The sequence below is a fragment of the Pleurodeles waltl genome, chromosome 6 (assembly GCF_031143425.1).
Source record: "Pleurodeles waltl isolate 20211129_DDA chromosome 6, aPleWal1.hap1.20221129, whole genome shotgun sequence".
Classification (NCBI taxonomy): Eukaryota; Metazoa; Chordata; class Amphibia; order Caudata; family Salamandridae; genus Pleurodeles; species Pleurodeles waltl.
In genome coordinates this window covers 366570328-366585557 of record NC_090445.1, presented here as the reverse complement: position 1 = coordinate 366585557, position 15230 = coordinate 366570328, and the positions used below count along the sequence as shown (strand labels likewise).

At 46.8% G+C, this 15230-nt stretch overlaps 1 protein-coding gene across 6 annotated transcripts in view; it reads right to left on the bottom strand.

Moving 5' to 3' along the window:
* CHD8 (chromodomain helicase DNA binding protein 8) overlaps window positions 1-15230 on the bottom strand; it is a 1013809-nt gene that overhangs the window by 133039 nt on the left and 865540 nt on the right. The window lies entirely within an intron of this gene.

Genomic DNA, 15230 nt, shown 5'->3' with positions numbered 1-15230 from the left:
ATGAGTGAAATTGCACCCGATACGTATATGATGGCTCGAAAACGAGAAATCTTAAGACACTCCATGAACACTTTTGCCTTTAGGATTTTAAACAGAGACCAATGTTATCAACTTTTCATGTAAGATGGTACAGATGTTACATGGAGCCTAACTGCGGTGTACACTAGATCTAATTTGTGTAAATTTAACAAATAATATCGTCTTGTATCAAGCTTGGGGAGGCTGTTTGACTTTACTGTGAACACATTAGTTCCATTTTGCATTATAACAAGTTCTTGTAGTAGGACTACAAGCTTCCGGCAAATAAACATACACTTCTCACAAAGTTGTAAACTTTTCACAAATTGTAGATTTCCAAATGAAGATCTCAAGCGCTAAATTGCATGATTCTTTCTCTTGACAGTTTGTTGTAGTAGGTGCCCTTGATGCTGGGTTAGGTCTGCTCCCAGAGATAACTTCTCCTGTGGGTGAATGGACTGGTCCAATAGCACCTAATTTATCATGATTATCTCACCCATGTTAAGGGGATAAGAGTGCATCTCAGAACATTTATCTAACTATACTCCCTACATACAGAATGAATGGTAGTGTAGGAAAATATCCTTGGTCAATTCATTAATGTAACCCACTGCCCATGTACTGTGGGTGTCTTTGGCATTTTTCGTTTTCTACAGTAGTGTATGTATGGACAGTGGGCATTCCTCATTTCTGAAAGTACTTATGAAGTATCTGGGGATTCAAATCCCACTCATGTTTTTGTTGATGCGTCCTGCTTATCAGGTCAGCAAAATCAGCATCCACCCCAGCAGATGATCTGCTAGATGCAAAGCTTGGTGACGAATGGCCCAATACCATTTTATTTGTGCCAATGGTGGCAATTGTGCAAATGAGTGCCCCATTGCTTTTAAGTATAATACACTGTGCCTGACATTAGAAGTCTCTGAAACCACCAATGCTGGCTGAATGGTACTTCACAATGGGCTGGTGTGCCATGGTAGAGGAACCCATATACACTGCTGGGGTTGCCCAGGCAAACATAAGACGATCTGGGGGAAGGTGATGGTCATATTACAACTTGAGGAAAGATTGACACAGCATTCTTTCTCCATTTAACATCTCCTATTGTGATATTAGAAATCTATGTACTGTTTGTTACTGTCTTATGCATAAAAAGAACAACATTTTGATTATACACAATTTAACACACTGCAGTCATATTATCTGTTCATAAGAGGACTTTCTTGTGGCAAATTAGCGTATAAAAATCTTTGAGTGGTAGTCACACTGCCAGTTTTATAAATGATGCGAATTTTCTGAGTCTGTAATGCTCCCCACCCTATGAGGCAAGAGTAATGGTAACTTGCAATAGAGGGTTGACGAACGGCCTGCCAAGTTACAAGTTCTTGTTATTCCACCATTTTAGATTGTTATACTCGGGACTCTGCCTACACTAGATCTTCACAGTGGCCCGTTGCTCATAATTATAGCCACTCCTGTATTGGGAGCATATGAATTTCATGATCATTTGTACGGTCAGAGGATGCAAAATCCGTAACGGGGAAGATCAGGTTTGTCTATCACTGCATCTAATATGGCTCCCAAAAAGTTTTGAGGCAGGCATGAGACTGTTTGACAATCATTGTAAACGCCAATCTATCTGATAAAGAGCAGTATCGATCAGCAATGTCTAATACAATGCCTAGTACACACTCTGCAAGTGGTTTTGCTCCGACACCGTCCTCAAGATATGGAATGACATGGATGGTGCTACGTCACAGATTGGTCATCTTGAAATGTTCTGACACTAACTGTTGGGTAGCTACAGCTCTTATACTGGACTTCGTGTACTGGAGCACTGTTTGGGAGCAACACTACTTGCAGATTTTGTCTCCTTTGGAATTAGGAACCATAGCAAATATACTACCTCCCCTCTTTGACGAACTGGAATAGGTTTTTGTGCCCTTGCTAAGAAGAATTTGTTCCTTCTCTTGTAGCAGTCTACTGCTCCTGGCTATAGGATGGTAAGGTGGAATGTTTGGTGGTTAATTCCAAAGACGGTTGATAGAACTTACACGTCCAAAGTTAATTCCTCCCACTGTGGAAGGTTTATCCTTATTCTTACCCCCCACCCCCCCCCCCCAAAAAAAGAAGTGAGTGATTGGCAGGAAATGGTCAAACCTTTGCTTGGAAAGGGAGGTGCAGTTTCCTTAGACTCCTACCTTTCCCCCATCATTGCAGCCTATTTTGGAGAACATCTTGCGAGCCTGTCCACCATGAAAGGTCTGTTATAGCTGCAGCCATTGCAACTTCTCTCATCTGTTGGTTCTAGAAACATGGCCAGCAGGTTTGTGTTTGAAGTGCCCACATAGCCTTAGCAGTCTTTTGTCTTTTTTATGCTGCAGTAAAGTCCACTTGACGCCAAAACAAGTGTACTCCAACAAAACGGGCACTAGTGGTGTGCTGCTGTCAGACATGTATTTTGAGTAGGACACCTTATTACTCTTCTGTTGCTGTGTCAGCTGTATCCCAAGCACACCTTGTGTTGCCATTGGAAATTATTTTTTCCTTCCTGCACCAATTTCTCTGGCAGAAGTTCCACTCAGCTGATCCATCTCCTCACAATGGTATCTATTATCTCCCAAAAGTAGGCCCACTGAAATGGTGTAGAACCTACTGCAAAGTCTTGCCCGCTACATCCATGTTGTTGCTCTCTCTGTCCAGTGGGCAAGTCTCCCTGGTTTTGAGCATGGGTCCTCATTAAAAATATGTGAACCACCAGAATCAGGTGGCAAGGTCCATCTAATATACAACGGGCCCTTCGGTGCTGCCTTTTTTTTTTTTTAGATTCTTTGGATTATTCCCCATGTTTTAGAGTCTCACTCAAATGTTCTGCTGCACATTTGGCCATGCTCTTGAGCATGGGGCAGAAACTGAATCAACATCTCAGTTTTAGATACAGACTCCACCAGAAAAAACCTTCCAGGTTCACCTTGTGGTTATCAGCAGGTCTCTGGATGACTAAGATATGTGTTTTAGTCATCCAACGCTAAAGCCTTCAATGGGTAGGTGTAAAGAAATGGCTCCCTGTTGCAGTTACCCCCCACTTTTTGCCTGATACTGATGCTGACTTGACTGAGCAGTGTGCTGGGACCCTGCTAACCAGGCCCCAGCACCAGTGTTCTTTCACCTAAAATGTACCATTGTTTCCACAATTGGCACAACCCTGGCACCTAGGTAAGTCCCTTGCAACTGGTACCCCTGGTACCAAGGGCCCTGATGCCAGGGAAGGTCTCTAAGGGCTGCAGCATGTCTTATGCCACCCTAGGGACCCCTCACTCAGCACAGACACACTGCTTGCCAGCTTGTGTGTGCTGATGGGGAGAAAATGACTAAGTCGACATGGCACTCCCCTCAGGGTGCCATGCCAACCTCCCACTGCCTGTGGCATAGGTAAGTCACCCCTCTAGTAGGCCTTACAGCCCTAAAGCAGGGTGCACTATACCACAGGTGAGGGCATATGTGCATGAGCACTATGCCCCTACAGTGTCTAAGCAAAACCTTAGACATTGTAAGTGCAGGGTAGCCATAAGAGTATATGGGCTGGGAGTCTGTCAAAAACGAACTCCACAGCTCCATAATGGCTACACTGAATACTGGGAAGTTTAGTATCAAACTTCTCAGAATAATAAACCCACACTGATGCCAGTGTTGGATTTATTAAAAAATGCACACAGAGGGCATCTTAGAGATACCCCCTGTATTTTACCCAATTGTTCAGTGCAGGACTGACTGGTCTGTGCCAGCCTGCTGCTGAGAGACGAGTGTCTGACCTCATGCGGTGAGAGCCTTTGTGCTCTCTGAGGACAGAAACAAAGCCTGCCCTGGGTGGAGGTGCTTCACACCTCCCCCCTGCAGGAACTGTAACACCTAGCAGTGAGCTTCAAAGGCTCAAGCTTCGTGTTACAATGCCCCAGGGCACTCCAGCTAGTGGAGATGCCCGCCTCCTGGACCCAGCCCCCACTTTTGGCGGCAAGTCCAGGAGAGATAATGAGAAAAACAAGGAGGAGTCACTGGCCAGTCAGGACAGCCCCTAAGGTGTCCTGAGCTGAGGTGACTAACTTTTAGAAATCCTCCATCTTGCAGATGGAGGATTCCCCCAATAGGATTAGGGATGTGACCCCCTCCCCTTGGGAGGAGGCACAAAGAGGGTGTACTCACCCTCAGGGCTAGTAGCCATTGGCTACTAACCCCCCAGACCTAAACACGCCCTTAAATTTAATATTTAAGGGCTCTCCCTGAACCTAGAAACTAGATTCCTGAAACCTACAAGAAGAAGAAGACTGCTGAGCTGAAAAACCCCTGCAGAGGAAGAACAGAAGACACCAACTGCTTTGGCCCCAGTCCTACCGGCCTGTCTCCTGCCTTCCAAAGAACCCTGCTCCAGCGACGCTTTCCAAGGGACCAGTGACCTCTGAATCCTCAGAGGACTGCCCTGCTTCAAGAAAGACAAGAAACTCCCGAGGACAGCGGCACTGCTCCAAAAGAACTGCAACTTTATTTCAAGGAGCAGATTTAAAGACCCCTGCAACTCCCCGCAAGAAGCGTGAGACTTGCAACACTGCACCCGGCGACCCCGACTCGACTGGTGGAGAACCAACACCTCAGGGAGGACCCTCCGGCGACTCTACGACTGTGAGTAACCAAAGTTGTCCCCCCTGAGCCCCCACAGCGACGCCTGCAGAGGGAATCCCGAGGCTCCCCCTGACCGCGACTGCCTGAACTCCATTTCCCGACGGCTGGAAAAGACCCTGCACCCGCAGCCCCCAGCACCTAAAGGAACGGAACTCCTGTGCAGGAGTGACCCCCAGGAAGCCCTCTCCCTTGTCCAGGTGGTGGCTACCCCGAGGAGCCCCCCCCTTGCCTGCCTGCAACGCTGAAGAGATCCCTTGGTCTCTCATTGATTTACATTGAAAACCCGACGCTTGTTTCTACACTGCACCCGGCCGCCCCAGTGCCGCTGAGGGTGTACTTTTTGTGTGAACTTGTGTCCCCCCCGGTGCCCTACAAAACCCCCCTGGTCTGCCCTCCGAAGACGCGGGTACTTACCTGCTGGCGGACCGGAACCGGGGCACCCCCTTCTCTCCATTGCAGCCTATGTGTTTTGGGCACCTCTTTGACCTCTGCACCTGACCGGCCCTGAGCTGCTGGTGTGGTAACTTTGGGGTTGCTCTGAACCCCCAACGGTGGGCTACCTTGGACCCAAACCTGAGACTTGTAAGTGATTTACTTACCTGACAAAACTAACAAAAACTTACCTCCCCCAGGAACTGTGAAAATTGCAGTGTCCACTTTTAAAACAGCTTATTGTGTTTTATGTGAAAAGTATACATGCTAATGTAATGATTCCAAGTTCCTAACGTACTTACCTGCAATACCTTTCAAATGAGATATTACATGTAGAATTTGAACCTGTGGTTCTTAAAATAAACTAAGAAAATATATTTTTCTATACAAAAACCTATTGGCCTGGAATTGTCTCTGAGTGTGTGTTCCTCATTTATTGCCTGTGTGTATGTACAACAAATGCTTAACACTACTCCTTTGATAAGCCTACTGCTCGACCACACTACCACAAAATAGAGCATTAGTATTATCTCTTTTTGCCACTATCTTACCTCTAAGGGGAACCCTTGGACTCTGTGCATACTATTCCTTACTTTGAAATAGTGCATACAGAGCCAACTTCCTACAGTAGGGCTCAAACGATGGATTTTAATGGGAGTTCAGGTTATATCCATGCCAGGGATCCTTTTTGTCCTCAGCTGGGATGACACATAGCAAAAAACATGGGGATCCAGTTTATAGTCATGGTCTGAGTCGGTGCAGGGACTGTTTGTGGTGAGGTTGAGTGCAGTTGTGACTCCACTGAAAGTAAAGGAGTGAGGCCTGTTGGCTAGTTTTGTTTGGGCATGGTGAATGTTTTGAGTCCCTCCGATATTGATCCTCAGAAGTGAGCACCTACTTATGGGACATTAGATCTGCACCTTGTTTCTGGGGTGGGAAAGTATGAGGAAAGGAAAATGTTACTTACCCAGTGTAGGAAGTTGGCTCTGTATATACTATTTCAAAGTAAGAAATAGTGTGCACAGAGTCCAAGGGTTCTCCTTAGAGGTAAGACAGTGGCAAAATTAGATAATTCTAATGCTCTATTTTGTGGTAGTGTGGTTGAGGAGTAGACTTGTCAGAGGGTAGTATTAAGCATCTGTTGTACACACACAGGCAATAAATGAGGAACACACACTCAAAGACTTATTCCAGGCCAATGGGGTTTTATATAGAAAAATATATTTTCTTAGTTTATTTTAAGAACCACAGGTTCAAGATTTTAAGTAAACACATAAAATGCAAGGTACTTCACGGAGGTAAGTTAGGAACTTTGAATAAAAGATATATCATATACAGTCTTTGTTAAAATGGCAATAAGCTATTTTAAAAGTGGACGCAGTGAAACAAAATCAACACTTCCTGGGGGAGGTAAGTAAAGGTTAGATTGTGAGGTAAGTAAGACACTTACAAGTCTCAGTTCCTGGGCATAGGCAGCCAACCGTTGGGGGTTCAAGCCAACCCCAAAGTTACCACACCAGCAGCTCAGGGCCGGTCAGGTGCAGAGGTCAATGAGGTGCACAAAACACATAGGCGCCTATGGAGAACAGGGGTGCTCCGGTTCCAGACTGCCAGCAGGCACAGAAAACACCCTCAGCGGCACAGGGGTGGCCAGGTGCAGTGTGCAAAGCAGGCGTCGGGTCTCAGATTGGAATCAATGGAGGGACCCGGGGGTCACTAGCAGTGCACGGGGGAGGGGGAAAAGGGGATTCTCGGGACAGCCACCACCTGGGCTAGGCAGAGGTTCGCCTGGGGGTCACTTCTGCACTGAGGTTCGGTTCTTTCAGGTCCTGAGGGCTGCGGTGCAATGCTGGTTCCAGACGTCGGGTCCCTTGTTACAGGCAGTCGCGGTCAGGTGTAGCCTCAGGATTCTCTCTGCAGGCGTCGCTGTGGGGGCTCAGGGGGGTCGTCTCGGGTTACTCACGGGCTCACAGTCGCCGGGGAGTCATCCCTGTGGTGTTGGTTCTCTGGATCTCGAGCTGGGGGTGTCGGGTGCAGAGGGTGAAGTCCCACGCTTCCGGCGGGAAACATGAAGTCTTTAAAAGTTGCTTCTTTGTTGCAAAGAAGTTGCTGTTTTTGTTTTAGCAGAGCCGCTGTTCACTAGAGCTTCTTGGTCCTGGGGGTCAGGGCAGTCCTCTGAGGCTTCTGAGGTCGCTGGTCCCTGTTGGATGCGTCGCTGGTTGCAGGTTTTCGACTATGGAAACAGGCCGGTAGGGCTGGGGCCAAAGCACTTGTCGTCCGTCGGCTCTACAGGCTTGTAGGTCAGCAGTCCTTCTTTGTAGTTCAGGTTGCAGGAATCTGTTTAGGTCTGGGAGGGCAGTAGCCAAAGGCTACTGTCCTGGAGGGTGGCTACACCCTCTTTGTGCCTCCTCCCTGTGGGGAGGAGGGCACATCCCTAATCCTATTGGGGGGATCCTCCAAAACTAAGATGGAGGATTTCTAAAGGCAGGGGTCGCCTCAAGACACTTTAGGGGCTGTCCTGACTGGTGGGTGACTCCTCCTTGTTTTTTTTCATTATCTCCTCTAGCCTTGCTGCCAACAGTGGGGGCAGTGGCCGGAGGGGCGGGCATCTCCACTAGCTGGGATGTCCTGGGGCGCTGTAACAAAAAGGGCGAGCCTTTGAGGCTCACAGCCAGGTGTTACAGTTCCTGCAGGGGGAGGTGAGAAGCTCATCCACCCAGTACAGGCTCTGTTCTTGGCCACAAAGTGACAAACACACTCTCCCCAGGTGGCCAGCAACATGTCTGGTGTGTGGCAAGCTGGCAGAAACTGGGCAGCCTACACTAGAAGTCAGGTTGGTATTCAGGGGCATTTCTAAGATACCCTCTAGGTGTATGTTACAATATATTGCACACTGGCATCAGTGTGCATTTATTGTGCTGAGAAGTTTGATACCAAACTTCCCAGTTTTCAGTGTAGCCATTATGGAACTGTTGAGTTTGCATTTGATAAACTCCCAGACCATATACTCTTATGGCTACCCTGCACTTACAATGTCTAAGGTTTTGCTTAGACACTGTAGGGGCATAGTGCTCATGCACATATGCCCTCACAGGTTGTTTAGTGCACCCTGCCTTAGGGCTGTAAGGCCTGCTAGAGGGGTGACTTAGCTATGCCACAGGCAGTGTGAGGTTAACATGGCACTCTGAGGGGAGTGCCATGTCGACTTAGTCTTTTTCTCCCCACCAGCACACTCAAGCTGTGAGGCAGTGTGCATGCGCTGAGTGAGGGGTCCCCAGGGTGGCATAAGACATGCTGCAGCCCTTCGAGACCTTCCCTGGCATCAGGGCCCTTGGTACCAGGGGTACCAGTTACAAGGGACTTATCTGAGTGGCAGAGCTGTGCCAATTGTGGAAGCAAAGGTACAGTTTAGGGAAAGAACACCGGTGCTGGGGCCTGGTTAGCAGGGTCCCAGCACACTTTTAATCAAAACTTAGCATCAGCAAAGGCAAAAGGTTAGGGGGTAACCATGCCAAGGAAGCATTTCCTTACACCCAGTAGACATCTGTTAGTGGCATGTAGTAGTGTAGATTCACATGCTTTGCGTAAGTCCACTGTCTAGTTTGGTCAGTATTCCAAATGTGGGGTGTATGTCCTAACAACCACATTTAGAGGGAGAGAGCATAGTCACTGGGGTCCTGGTTAATAGGATCCCAGTGAACACAGTCAAAAACACACTGACATCAGGTAAAAAAAAAAAAAGTACTTTCCTATAGCACCTCTATATAAACCTATAAAGGAAACTCTATGGTAGAACTGGATGCCTTGACTAGCTTGTGAGCTGGCGGGTTCACTAGATGAGGATTTGAAACCTCCCATGAAATGTTGGCGGCAAAAAAATCCCTCTTTGTGGTGTAGTGAGTAGGGCCCCCCCATATCCTTTGGTGTTTCTGAATCCTTGTTTCTTTTTTCAATAGTTGTATCCACCTCCTGACCACACAGATGTTCTTTAAAACCTGAACATCTGAGTCAAGCATGCCTCCTAATAATGATGCTGGTATCAGCTTCATCAGTGGCACACCTAATGGCATTATTTGAAATAGTTTGGCCCTCACTATTACTTGTCCCCTTTTGTGATGCTCCTCTGGGAGATAGTGGAGGAGGTCTTCCATTTCATCCCAGTGAGAACTATCATAGCGTGTTAGGACTGCATGTGAAGTGGCAAAACGCCAATGATTGGCTGCTTGTGCGACTACTCTTTCCTGCAGATCTAGTTTTTTTGCTTTCTTTGTCAGGTGGAGGTTATTTCACGTTGATCAGGGGCCGCCTTATATTTTTTGTCAACTCTTGGAATAATGACCTTAGATCTAACCAGCTCTTTGAAAATGTCGGTGGCATGTCTGAGCATGCCTGGCAGAATGGGAAGAAACCGACTATGTGTGGTAGTCAGTGTGTAAAAAAAGAAAATCTCTCTCAGTTGGGTCAGCATTAATTTGTACATTATGATATGCAGCTGCCTAGGCTATTACCTGCTGTAGGAAGCTGGCTCTGTTTATACAATAACAAAATGAGATTGTGTTGCAGAGTCCAGGGGTTCCCCAGAGACTTGACAGAGGCAAAAATAGATAATACTAATGGCTCTATTTGTGGTAGTGTGGCGAGCAGTTAGGCTTATCAGAGGGTAGTGTTCAGCACTTGTGTACACACTTAGTAAAAGAAAAACACACGCAATGACGTAACTCCAGACCAATAGGATTTTATATAGAAAAATATATTTTGTTCAGTTTGCAGGTAAGTACATAAATTAAAGGATATATATATATATATATATATATATATATATATATATATATATATATATATATATATATATATGGAAAATGTCACTTACCCAGTGTACATCTGTTCGTGGCATGAGACGCTGCAGATTCACATGCGTTGCACATCCCGCCATCTAGTGTTGGGCTCGGAGTGTTACAAGTTGTTTTTCTTCGAAGAAGTCTGAGTCACGAGATCGAGGGACTCCTCCCTTTCGGCTCCATTGCGCATGGGCATCGACTCCATCTTAGATTGTTTTCCCCGCAGAGGGTGAGGTAGGAGTTGTGAATATACTAAAAGTGCCCATGCAATGGAGTAAGTATGTATGTACATACTGTGTATTAAAATAGTATTTATTTACAAATTTACCATTTTCATTCAACTTATAACGGCTACAGGCTCCCAGGGAGGTGGGAGGGCGCATGTGAATCTGCAGCGTCTCATGCCACGAACAGATGTACACTGGGTAACTGACATTTTCCGTTTGATGCCATGTGTAGCTGCAGATACACATGCTGTGCATAGACTAATAAGCAGTAATCTCCCCAAAAGCGGTGGCTTAGCCTGTAGGAGTTGAAGTTGTTTGAAATAATGTTTGTAATACAGCCTGTACTACTGTGGCTTGTTGTGTTGTTAACACATCTACACAGTAATGTTTTGTGAATGTATGAGGCGTAGACCATATGGCTGCCTTACAAATTTCTGTCATAGGTATATTTCCTAGAAAAGCCATTGTGGCGCCTTTTTTCCTAGTGGAATGCGCTCTTGGTGTAATAGGTAGATCTCTTTTTGCTTTAATATAGCAAGTTTGAATACATTTTACTATCCATCTGGCAATTCCTTGCTTGGATACAGGATTTCCGGCATGAGGTTTTTGGAAGGCTACAAACAATTGTTTTGTTTTGCAAAACTGTTTTGTTCTGTCAACGTAATACATTAGTGCTCTTTTTATGTCTAATATATTTAAGGCTCTTTCGGCTACTGAGTCTGGTTGTGGAAAGAAGACTGGGAGTTCCACTGTTTGGTTGAGGTGGAATGGTGATATAACCTTAGGTAAGAATTTGGGATTTGTACGGAGAACCACTTTATGTTTATGTATTTGTATAAAGGGTTCTTGTATAGTGAATGCTTGTATCTCACTTACTCTTCTTAGAGATGTGATAGCTACTGGGAAGGCTACCTTCCAAGTTAAGTATTGCATTTCACAAGAGTGCATGGGTTCAAATGGTGGTCCCATGAGTCGTGTTAATACAATATTAAGGTTCCACGAAGGTACTGGTGGTGTTCTCGGGGGTATGATTCTCTTTAATCCCTCCATAAATGCTTTGATAACTGGGATTCTAAAAAGCGATGTTGAATGTGTAATCTGCAGATAGTTAGATATTGCTGTGAGATGTATTTTAATAGAAGAGCATGCTAGTTTAGACTTTTGTAAGTGTAATAAGTAACTTACAATGTTCTTTGCGGAAGCATCTAGTGGTTGAATTCGATTATTGTGGCAGTAGTAAACAAATCTTTTCCATTTTTTTGCATAACAATGTCTTGTAGTAGGTTTCCTAGCTTGTTTAATGACCTCCATACATTCTTGTGAATGGTCCAAGTGTCCAAATTCTAAGACTTCAGGAGCCAGATTGCTAGATTGAGCGATGCTGGATTCAGGTGTCTGATCTGTTTGTGTTGAGTTAACAGATCTGGCCTGTTTGGTAATTTGACGTGAGGTACTACTGATAGGTCCAGCAGTGTTGAGTACCACGGTTGGCGAGCCCAAGTTGGTGCTATGAGTATGAGTTTGAGTCTGTTTTGACTCAGTTTGTTTATCAGATAAGGAATGAGTGGGAGAGGGGGAAAAGCGTAAGCAAATATCCCTGACCAACTGATCCATAACGCATTGCCCTGAGGGTGTGGGTACCTGGACGCAAAGCTTTGGCGTTTTGCGTTTTCTTTTGTTGAGAATAGGTCTATTTTTGGTGTTCCCCAGCGTAGAAAGTAATCTTGTAGTATCTAGGGATGAATTTCCCATTCGTGTGTTTGTTGGTGATCTCGACTGAGATTGTCAGCTAACTGGTTTTGAATGCCTGGGATGTATTGTGCTATAAAGGTGAATGTGACTGTGAATTGCCCAATGCCAAATGTTCTGTGCTAAGAGACACAGTTGTGACGAGTGTGTTCCTCCTTGTTTGTTGAGGTAATACATTGTCGTCATGTTGTTGGTTTTGACAAGAATGTGTTTGTGGGCTATCAGTGGTTGAAAGGCTTTCAATGCTAGACACACTGCTAGTAGTTCTAAATGATTTATGTGCAGTTATTTTTCTTGATTGTCCCATTGTCCCTGTATACTGTGCTGGTTGAGGTGTGCTCACCCCATCATGGAAGCATCTGTTGTGATCACGTATTGAAGCACTGGGTCTTGGAATTGCCGCCCTTGGTTTAAATTTATAGGGTTTCACCATTGAAGCGAGAAGTGTGTCTGGCGGTCTACAAACACTAGATCTTGGAGTTGACCTTGTGCTTGTATCCGTTGTTTTGCTAGGCACTGTTGTAAGGGCCGCATGTGTAATCTTGCGTTTGGGACAATGGTTATGCATGAAGACATCATGCCAAGAAGTTTCATTACAAACCTCACTTGATAGTGTTGGTTTGGCTGCATGTTTAATGCTATATTTTGGAACGCTTGTACCCTTTGCGGACTTGGAGTGGTGTAAAGAAATGGCTCCCTGTTGCAGTTAACCCCCACTTTTTGCCTGACACTGATGCTGACTTGACTGAGAAGTGTGCTGGGACCCTGCTAACCAGGCCCCAGCACCAGTGTTCTTTCACCTAAAATGTACCATTGTTTCCACAATTGGCACAACCCTGGCACCTAGGTAAGTCCCTTGTAACTGGTACCCCTGGTACCAAGGGCCCTGATGCCAGGGAAGGTCTCTAAGGGCTGCAGCATGTCTTATGCCACCCTAGGGACCCCACACTCAGCACAGACACACTGCTTGCCAGCTTGTGTGTGCTGGTGGGGAGAAAATGACTAAGTCGACATGGCACTCCCCTCAGGGTGCCATGTCAACCTCACACTGCCTATGGCATAGGTAAGTCACCCCTCTAACAGGCCTTACAGCCCTAAGGCAGGGTGCACTATCCCACAGGTGAGGGCATAGGTGCATGAGCACTATGCCCCTACAGTGTCTAAGCAAAACCTTAGTCATTGTAAGTGCAGGGTAGCCATAAGAGTATATGGGCTGGGAGTCTGTCAAAAACTAACTCCACAGCTCCATAATGGCTACACTGAATACTGGGAAGTTTGGTATCAAACTTCTCAGAATAATAAACCCACACGGATGCCAGTGTTGGATTTATTAAAAAATGCACACAGAGGGCATTTTAGAGATGCCCCCTGTATTTTACCCAATTGTTCAGTGCAGGACTGACTGGTCTCTGCCAGCCTGCTGCTGAGAGACGAGTTTCTGACCCCATGCGGTGAGAGCCTTTGTGCTCTCTGAGGACAGAAACAAAGCCTCCTCTGGGTGGAGGTGCTTCACACCTCCCCCCTGCAGGAACTGTAACACCTAGCAGTGAGCTTCAAAGGCTCAAGCTTCATGTTACAATGCCCCAGGGCACTCCAGCTAGTGGAGATGCCCGCCCCCTGGACCCAGCCCCCACTTTTGGCGGCAAGTCCAGGAGAGATAATGAGAAAAACAAGGAGGAGTGACTGGCCAGTCAGGACAGCCCCTAAGGTGTCCTGAGCTGAGGTGACTGACTTTTAGAAATCCTCCATCTTGTAGAAGGAGGATTCCCCCAACAGGAATAGGGATGTGCCCCCCTCCACTCAGGGAGGAGGCACAAAGAGGGTGTACCCACCCTCAAGGACAGTAGCCATTGGCTACTGCCCTCCCAGACCTAAACACACCCCTAAATTCAGTATTTAGGGGCTCCCCAGAACCTAGGAAACTAGATTCCTGCAATGTAAGGAAATGCCTCCTTGGCATGGTTGCCCCCTGACTTTTTGCCTTTGCTGATGCTATGTTTACAATTGAAAGTGTGCTGAGGCCTGCTAACCAGGCCCCAGCACCAGTGTTCTTTCCCTAACCTGTACTTTTGTATCCACAATTGGCAGACCCTGGCATCCAGATAAGTCCCTTGTAACTGGTACTTCTAGTACCAAGGGCCCTGATGCCAAGGAAGGTCTCTAAGGGCTGCAGCATGTCTTATGCCACCCTGGAGACCTCTCACTCAGCACAGACACACTGCTTGCCAGCTTGTGTGTGCTAGTGAGAACAAAACGAGTAAGTCGACATGGCACTCCCCTCAGGGTGCCATGCCAGCCTCTCACTGCCTATGCAGTATAGGTAAGACACCCCTCTAGCAGGCCTTACAGCCCTAAGGCAGGGTGCACTATACCATAGGTGAGGGTACCAGTGCATGAGCATGGTACCCCTACAGTGTCTAAACAAAACCTTAGACATTGTAAGTGCAGGGTAGCCATAAGAGTATATGGTCTGGGAGTCTGTCAAACACGAACTCCACAGCACCATAATGGCTACACTGAAAACTGGGAAGTTTGGTATCAAACTTCTCAGCACAATAAATGCACACTGATGCCAGTGTACATTTTATTGTAAAATACACCACAGAGGGCACCTTAGAGGTGCCCCCTGAAACTTAACCGACTGTCTGTGTAGGCTGACTAGTTCCAGCAGCCTGCCACACCAGAGACATGTTGCTGGCCCCATGGGGAGAGTGCCTTTGTCACTCTGAGGCCAGTAACAAAGCCTGCACTGGGTGGAGATGCTAACACCTCCCCCAGGCAGGAGCTGTGACACCTGGCGGTGAGCCTCAAAGGCTCACCCCTTTGTCACAGCCCAGCAGGGCACTCCAGCTTAGTGGAGTTGCCCGCCCCCTCCGGCCACGGCCCCACTTTTGGCGGCAAGGCTGGAGGGAACAAAGAAAGCAACAAGGAGGAGTCACTGGCCAGTCAGGACAGCCCCTAAGGTGTCCTGAGCTGAAGTGACTCTAACTTTTAGAAATCCTCCATCTTGCAGATGGAGGATTCCCCCAATAGGGTTAGGATTGTGACCCCCTCCCCTTGGGAGGGGGCACAAAGAGGGTGTACCCACCCTCAGGGCTAGTAGCCATTGGCTACTAACCCCCCAGACCTAAACACGCCCTTAAATTTAGTATTTAAGGGCTACCCTGAACCCTAGAAAATTAGATTCCTGCAACTACAAGAAGAAGGACTGCCTAGCTGAAAACCCCTGCAGAGGAAGACCAGAAGACGACAACTGCCTTGGCTCCAGAAACTCACCGGCCTGTCTCCTGCC